Source organism: Ceratosolen solmsi, unplaced genomic scaffold, assembly GCF_000503995.2.
Source record: "Ceratosolen solmsi marchali unplaced genomic scaffold, CerSol_1.0 scaffold28, whole genome shotgun sequence".
NCBI classification, from domain to species: Eukaryota; Metazoa; Arthropoda; class Insecta; order Hymenoptera; family Agaonidae; genus Ceratosolen; species Ceratosolen solmsi.
In genome coordinates this window covers 4,457,700-4,465,859 of record NW_011948429.1, presented here as the reverse complement: position 1 = coordinate 4,465,859, position 8,160 = coordinate 4,457,700, and the positions used below count along the sequence as shown (strand labels likewise).

At 28.1% G+C, this 8,160-nt stretch overlaps 1 protein-coding gene across 2 annotated transcripts in view; it reads left to right on the top strand.

Moving 5' to 3' along the window:
- The window catches only part of LOC105363818 (methyltransferase-like protein 7A), a 37,736-nt gene that overhangs the window by 26,033 nt on the left and 3,543 nt on the right, over positions 1 to 8,160 (top strand). The window lies entirely within an intron of this gene.

The following is an 8,160-nucleotide window of genomic DNA, read 5'->3' as shown; positions in this document are numbered from 1 at the left end:
AATGACTTTCATGCGAGAAAGCGGGAAGAAGATATTTGCCGTTCGCACTCCTGTTCTCGTAGCTGGCGGTTTATGACTTCCCGTGCACAGGCAAACCTATAGTAGACACTTCGAGAATAAATGGAAGCAAAGAATAAGAGCTCTTTCGACTTGGGCTAAGACGGTCGTCATGGCAAATCAACGAAACCAGCAGCATCTGGACCCCGCCTGATGCCTTTAAATATTTATCATAATCACGTCTTGAATTTGCTTAAATAATGCAACTTTCAAAGAACTTCAACATTTTTCTCTTTTTCCCGGGCATTTTTCTTATTCAACCGGCACAGGCCGCTCTTACTTTACTTATCGCGAATATCTGAAATTTCTCGCTTCTTCGATTTTACGTACTTTCTTTAAAGAAAGTAAGACGTTGTTGAGACCGAAAATGCTTCTTTATTCGACATACAATATTCAGTGATAATTCAATCTCATCTGATTTGAATTTATGTGCAGATGAATGTCAATTCTGATTTGCAAATATTTTATGGCTCAACTTGTTTCGTTTGGAAAGTTGTTAAAAGTTATCGAAATTTCTTAAGTTTAAGTGACAATACGGCAATTAATAGAATTTCTTTCGATTATTAGAATGAGGTATTTTATAAAACATCACAGCCCATATTTATAATATAATCAAATTGACCTAAACATCAGATAAATTAAATATTAACTTTTTTAATGTCGATTTTCAATATTTAAAATTAATGAAAATAGAAAAAAGTCTCGATATTTATTTAATATAAAAAATTTTCAAGGTACAAATTATCAAATTTTGAAGAAGTTGAATTATATACACCCCGACTTTCCTTACTATAATTGCAGAAAAGATTTCTAATCACATTATAAGCATTAAATATATTTATGCACTACTAACCTTTAAGATATTATTTATCATTAAATACATTAGTAAGAGTTTGTAAATAATTGATTATAATTACATTATGTAGAAAAAATTTAATTTTTTCTCATTCTTTAAATTTTGTTTATTTCCAAATTATTTTTACTTTTAACATAAAGTTAAAATTATTTTCTTTATTTTATTCAAATAATTTTTGCTGAAAATAGATATTATATTTACTTACATTATTTTTATATTTTTATAAATGTGTTTTTCTATTTGCATAAAGATAAATTAATTAACTTCTAAATTATTCTCCAATATTTTCATACAAAACATAAAAAAATTTCAAAATATATTTCCAAATCTATTGGAAATTAATCAATAAACTTTTATTCAAGCTTCTTAAATATGAAATTTAAAATCTTTAAAGTACGATACCATTTTACAATAATTAACAAAAAAAATTTTTAGTGATATAGTACAATTTTTTTCTACTATATTATCAGTGCAGGGAAGGGGTAATTTTATAAAATTATGATTTGGCATTAGGAGTGTTGTAGTTTACACAAACAATTGATATTAATAGAGACGAAAATAGTAATAATGCGAATGCAAAAGTTTCTCTGCAACTTTTCTTATTTACTTATACCGAACTTTGGATAAACGAGTAAAGGTATGCACGCGCAATCATTAGGAGTCGGAAGGACATCAAATGAATCAGAGGACATAGTACAACAGCAACCGACCTCGAAAGTAGAACATTAGCGAGGTTCACCACGGGAGTTTTTACATTACCACTTATTAGCCTAAGACCTCGGTCATTGTTTAGGTAATAATGTCAGACTGTTGACTGAACAGTTCTTCGAAATGTCGAAAGGAAGAAATGTTGTTCCGTCTTGAGGAAGTAACGAGACGTCCCGTCGATGCAGAAATATTGTATTTCAATACAATGAATTTCTTGTAGTGACATTTGTCTCTGTCTTTAAGAAAAATCTTGCAAACTCTTACGTTATATTTTTGAAAATATAATTAAATGACGAAAGTTGAAAAAGTAATTTTTATAAATTTAATCTTATGCATTTAAGTTGTAATACGTTAATGAGTACTATGAGCTTAATTTTAATTCTTATTAGCGGTCAACGAGATTTTTACAATTAATTAGATTTTCATGAACGTCATTTAAATCTCAATTATATCAATCGAATAAAATTACTGTGAGATACTTATATATTGAACTTGATGAATATTATTATTTTTATCATGATTACGTTTAATAATTTCATAAAGTCGTCGGATACAAAAAAAAAATTGAATCGAATATATACCTACAAATGGACACACAGATATATATATATATATATATATATAGAGAGAGAGAGAGAGAGAGAGAGAGAGATATCCTTTACGATTATTTTCCTTTAATACAAATATAAATTCTTCCATTTATGTTTAATCTTACAAAGTCTATCAGTATAAGTGTTACCATACAACGATGAAGAACATAAATGAGCAGCAGAGTTAAATATACAAAAAAAAAAATAAAAGCGTACAAGAGTAGATAATAGAAAAATGGAATACGGAAGAGAGAAAATCATCCAAGACTCGCTGGTTATCTAAAGCTCGCAGTAGAGTTTCGGCTGACGATGCGAAACTTAGTAGCACTGAATATAATTATATATACGTCTATATTTATATATGCATAGAATGAAGAACGCTTAAGAATCTGGCAGAGCGAGTCGCAGGGCTTTTTGAAAATTTTGTCCGCAAGAAAGAGACGAACTCGAGTCGAGTAGGGGTGGCCTCTCGCGCCTCAGTCGTGTCACAGACAATGGTAGTATATTGTGAAAATATTGATTGCAATTCGCCAACAATGGGAGACAATGCCATCGTCGATTCCGCGAGCTTCATCCTGTAGCACCCGGGGACACTTAAAAAGGCGCTTCTCTTCTCTCTTCTTCAGCAAATGTCGACGGTAGCGCTTGCGTATACATGTACAAGTGGCCCTGTAGTGGAAAGCCCGTATAGCGAGAAAAAGTAGAAACAGCAAGAAATATGATATGAGCTGCAGCTTGACATCATAGGATTTTCCTCTGCTTCCCGTCTCAACATTTATGAACAAAATCAAAAGTATTGTGACGCGCCGATAAAATGGCGTTCTACAGACAAGCTCAATAAATGCCAAATATCGTCTCAGACGGAGCATTATTGCATCGAATATGTCTATCCTTTTATTCTAGCCTTTTTTGAAAATATATTCAATAACGAATAGTTGCCAAGGTCACGTCTAAGCAAACGATATAAATGTTGTTGGTTGAAAAGTTTTATCTTTACAATTACTTGGTATAATTTATAATGTATTTATTAATGGCTTTTTGATGATTTTAATAATTATTTTATTCGATTATTTTTAATAAATGCTTTATATTATTCATTGCGTGTATGAGGTATAATTATACTTATGTGGTACACCAATGGTAGGCAAATTTATTGTATTTATGAATAAATATAATCGGTCGATTGCATAGTCCTTAAATATTTCCATTTCTAAAATGCAGATAAAAATATTTTGTAAAACATAATGTTTAAGCAAGAAATTCGTGCGCGCGCACGGGCATGCACCTAATGTCGACTAATAGATAAAAATGTTCACGCGTTGATATTTACAATCATAAGATTATGTTGAAAATATTGAAAACATTAAATTACATATAAACATCAAGCTTTATATTAAGTGAGGACGCTTGAAAAAGTATCTTTAAAATTAAAAATAATCCAGAGATATTTGAATAAATAAGGAAAAGCTAAATAAGAGGGAAACATGAAGAATGTACGTGCTGTAATGTAATTAACCAAATAACGGTTTAATCCTGGGACGAGACTGATATTTATTTTTCATTTATATTTGCGCGAAGGCACATACGAATGTGCACCTTTTCCCGTGTGCGAGTCTGGCCAAGTTGCAAGGAGTCGGAGATAACTAACCGGAATAAATACCACTTTGCTTAGCGCAATCACTCATCCTTCCACAACTTTTAACATGCAAATGTAAATTCGAATATTTTTATTTTTCAATAAGAAAGAACAAAGACAAATTTTGAATGAATATTGCTCACATATGCTGTTAACCACACATTGAACTATGTATAACGCGTTTATGATACATACCCTATCCAACAGCTGTTATCCTTTGTATATTTAAACGTTTCAAAAACAATTAATTCTCGTAATCAATGTGCGTGTGCGTGTGCGTGTGCGTGTGCGTGTGCGTGTGCTTGTGCTTGCGCTTGTGCGTGTGCGTGCGTGCGTGCGTGCGTGCGTGCGTGCGTGCGCGCGTGTGTGTATGCGTATAGATTCATATGCAAAAGTATTTGTAATAATCTTGAAAATAACCGTAAAAATAAAGTTAACGTAATGAATATGAATTATAACACGCATAATCGATGATATATAATTAAAATAATAATTTTTAATTATGAAATATTTAATTTACCATGTCATTTTTTATCGCATTTTGATAAGTTTTCATAATTATAAGAACTGTTGACGATCATTATTTATTCTCGAATTCTGCGTCTTGAATTTTATGAATTTTATAAATTTCATAAATAAATTTTCGAACTCTATTAACATTTGCTTTACTTGCAAACATTTACAATTAACTTAATATTACAAGAATAAATTTAATTTGTAATCATTAACAACTAAGTAAATATTATAAGTATAAGATTGATTTCAATATTCCACGTATGTATTAAAATATGTAAATTTCCAGAAATATTTCTGCTATTATTATATATATTTTAAAATTTCTTGTTATCGATTTAAATATTAAATAGATATCACCGATAATATTCACAAATACTAAACAACTTATTTGTAATTGAAGAATTAACAATTTCTTTTATTTAATTTTCTTTCATAATTTAAGTCGATATTTAACATTAAAAAGAATTCTTAAAGCATAATGATGTATTATCGAGTTGTAGTAAAATTACTATTTATTATATTTAGAATTTATCGAATTAAAATTGAAGAGAAAAAAAAACTTTACATATATACGTATTCATGTATTGAAATACGCGTGTTTGAAACGCAAAAACTATTTGTACGAATAAAAATTCTTTTCCGTGTATGCATATTATTTTAAACATATTTACCCGCTTTATCATCCGATGCGTTGTCTTGTCTTCATTAGCGCGTTTTCCTCTGCCAGCCATTACCCACCCCCTCCCCAACCCCCTTGCCAATCCAACGCACACAAATACTCTTCGCGAGATGTTTTCCAAGGTACGAGTCAGCAGATTTAAGCTACACACGTACAAGTAATATGCGCGACGTTGAGAAAGCGCTTTTAAAGCACAAATGCTCGATTTATTGCTGAGCACGAAACGAAGCGCCCGCCTATCTGTATAATCTTTTCTTTAACAGTAGTATTTAAATATGAAATGGTTGTTATGTGTGTGTTGCTTATACAACGCTTTCATAGGAGCGGTTGTTAGTAGTTTAAAAGTAAATAACCTTTTCCCCTTCATTAAATATACACATGTGATTGAAATTTTCATAATCACTTTAATTTTTTTGTTTATGGTAAAGTACTGTATTTTTAACTTATTGCAGCTTCCACTATCATTCGATATATGACATACATGCATACACGTATGAACTATAACAAATAATATACAGAAAGAAACTAGTTTTACTTAATAACATCATAATTAATATGCTTTTGAATATCTTTTAAATAAAAAGTTCTTTAAAAAGTAATTCTGTAGTATATAATACATCATATCGTACATATATTAACAATAATTGAAAGATTAAAAAAATGAACTGTTTGTTTCAAAATAATTTCATAGTTTTCATGTATTTTAAAATGCTTTTTACTCGGAATATATAAAATATAAAAGTCTAGTATTAAATGCATCACTTAACGGCTGATTAAAAAACAATTTTTTTCCTTCCATATATATATATATATATGTATATATTTAACAACTAATATGTTATTAAGCTTATTTCTTTTTTCAGAAAGATACTATAAATTATTTATTATTATTCTACAATGTTGAAAATGTAACATATACGATAATAAAACGAATAACTACATTTTCTCTTATAAAGTGTATTAAAAATATAATAACTTATATTTTAAACTATAAACTCTATATTTAAGGAAGAATTGTTTCCAACAATATTTGAATATTATTCTGAACTATTGATAAAATAAATCAAGTGATATATATATATATATATATATATGGTTTAAAGATGTGACTGAAGTACTACTCATAATACGTGTGCGAAATTATATTCAGATAAGCTAAAACAATGTCGCAAAAATAATATAATAGAGGTCCCACCGATGTGTGCTGTCCGCACACATGATCTCTCTCTCTCTCTCTCTCTCTCTCTCTCTCTCGCTCACTCAATGCGTAGAGTTCGCTTTCTTGCTTTTCTTGCTTGATGATGGGAAATAGAAAGGTCGCACCGTGTGGTAATCGTTTAGCGAATGCTCGCATGAGTTGCGCGACTTTTTACGAATCAATGAGCCATTACGGAAACGGCCAACCTCTTCTCCGCCCCAATGGCAAAAACAAAACGCCTACGGATTTCAGAAATAATTCTCAATTGCATTCGAGGACTCCTATATAGAGTTGGTGCGCCATGCGCGTGATCTTAACCGATGAACCTATTGTTTGTGCTTATTCTTCCAAAGTCCTTAATAAAAACTGGACCATAACCATCGATGCAAATATCCAAATGATTTATTCTGGCTCCTCTCTGTTTTATGTACATAAATTTTTTAAGTCTCTATTGAAAACGTGAGACAATTTTTACATATATTTTCAAATGGTAGTCGTTGACTTTTATTTACTTTTATCGCCTCTACGTTTCTATCATTTTATCGTTTAATATTAACTATTTTATTACAATAACCTTTTTATTTGTTTTATTTTATTGTTGTAAAAAATCGTAATTAATGAGTTATTTTAAATGCTATTCTATTAAAATTATTCCAATATCATTGATAATATATTATGTATATTTTTTATAATAATATGTCACTTTCTTTGAAAATTACAAATACATTGAAAATAAAAAATCTTAAACTTTTATTGTAATATGTCATGTTATGAGTTTTGATGCGTAGTAAGCAAATCTATAAACTTTTATTACTCTTTGATAAAATACCATAAATTGTTATTAATTTATCGTCTATGGAGTTTGTAATATAAATATTTGTCATGTTTCAAAAATTAAATATTAAAAGAAAGTTTTTGAATTAAATTAAATGAAAATAAGTATTTATTCCCAATGAGCTTGTAATATAATAATTTTTATTTTTCTTGTAAGAAATATCGTTGTATAAATGAAAAATAATTTATAAATTTCTCAAGTTAAAATAGTGCGTATTACAGATATTTCTAAAGTTTTCAAGGATCATTAAATCGTATATTATGTGTAGGTAATTGAAAGACATAATAATATAATAATATTATATAATACATTATTTAAATGATGTAAATTGTGCTTTGTAAATTAGATTTTTGTTTCTGTATTAATTACTATTTATTTTATTACATTTTGGAATTTTTAATGTATATTTTGCTAATTATATAATGATTACTGAGATGAAAACAATAATATTTCAAAGGAAGTTGTACTCATTATGATTATAAAAATTTCCGGAATAAAAATCTCGGAATCTTTATTTTGATATTTTATATAAAAATACGTATTAGATTTTGATATTTGAAATTTTCTATAAATAAAATGATTATATTATTGTATTTGAATGAAATTATACTCTTTTTTAAATATATAACAATGAAACTTGATTAATAATTAAATTTTTCAATAAAAACATTATTTTATTTAACTATTTTATTAAGAACTAATTCAGCTGTAATTATGAATAAATGTAATAAATTTTTACTATGGTTACAAAATATATTGCACTGTTTTTACTAACATTTTTCTTGTATTGGTATCTTTTTATAATTAAATTTATATTCTGCTTACCAATCATTATCTATACAAGATATGAAAAAACGTCAGACGACATTGAAAATCTATCAAAATTTGGTAACCAAATATGTATGTAATAAACAAATATTAAACATTTAAATATAGGTTTACCGTAAAATTATAAATTTTATATTTAATTTTATAGAATATTAATATAACTTGTTAATCATTCACCAATAACAAAACAATTTTTGAAACACATTTTCAAAAAATTATTATTTATGTTATTTTATTTATATATTTTATTTATGTAT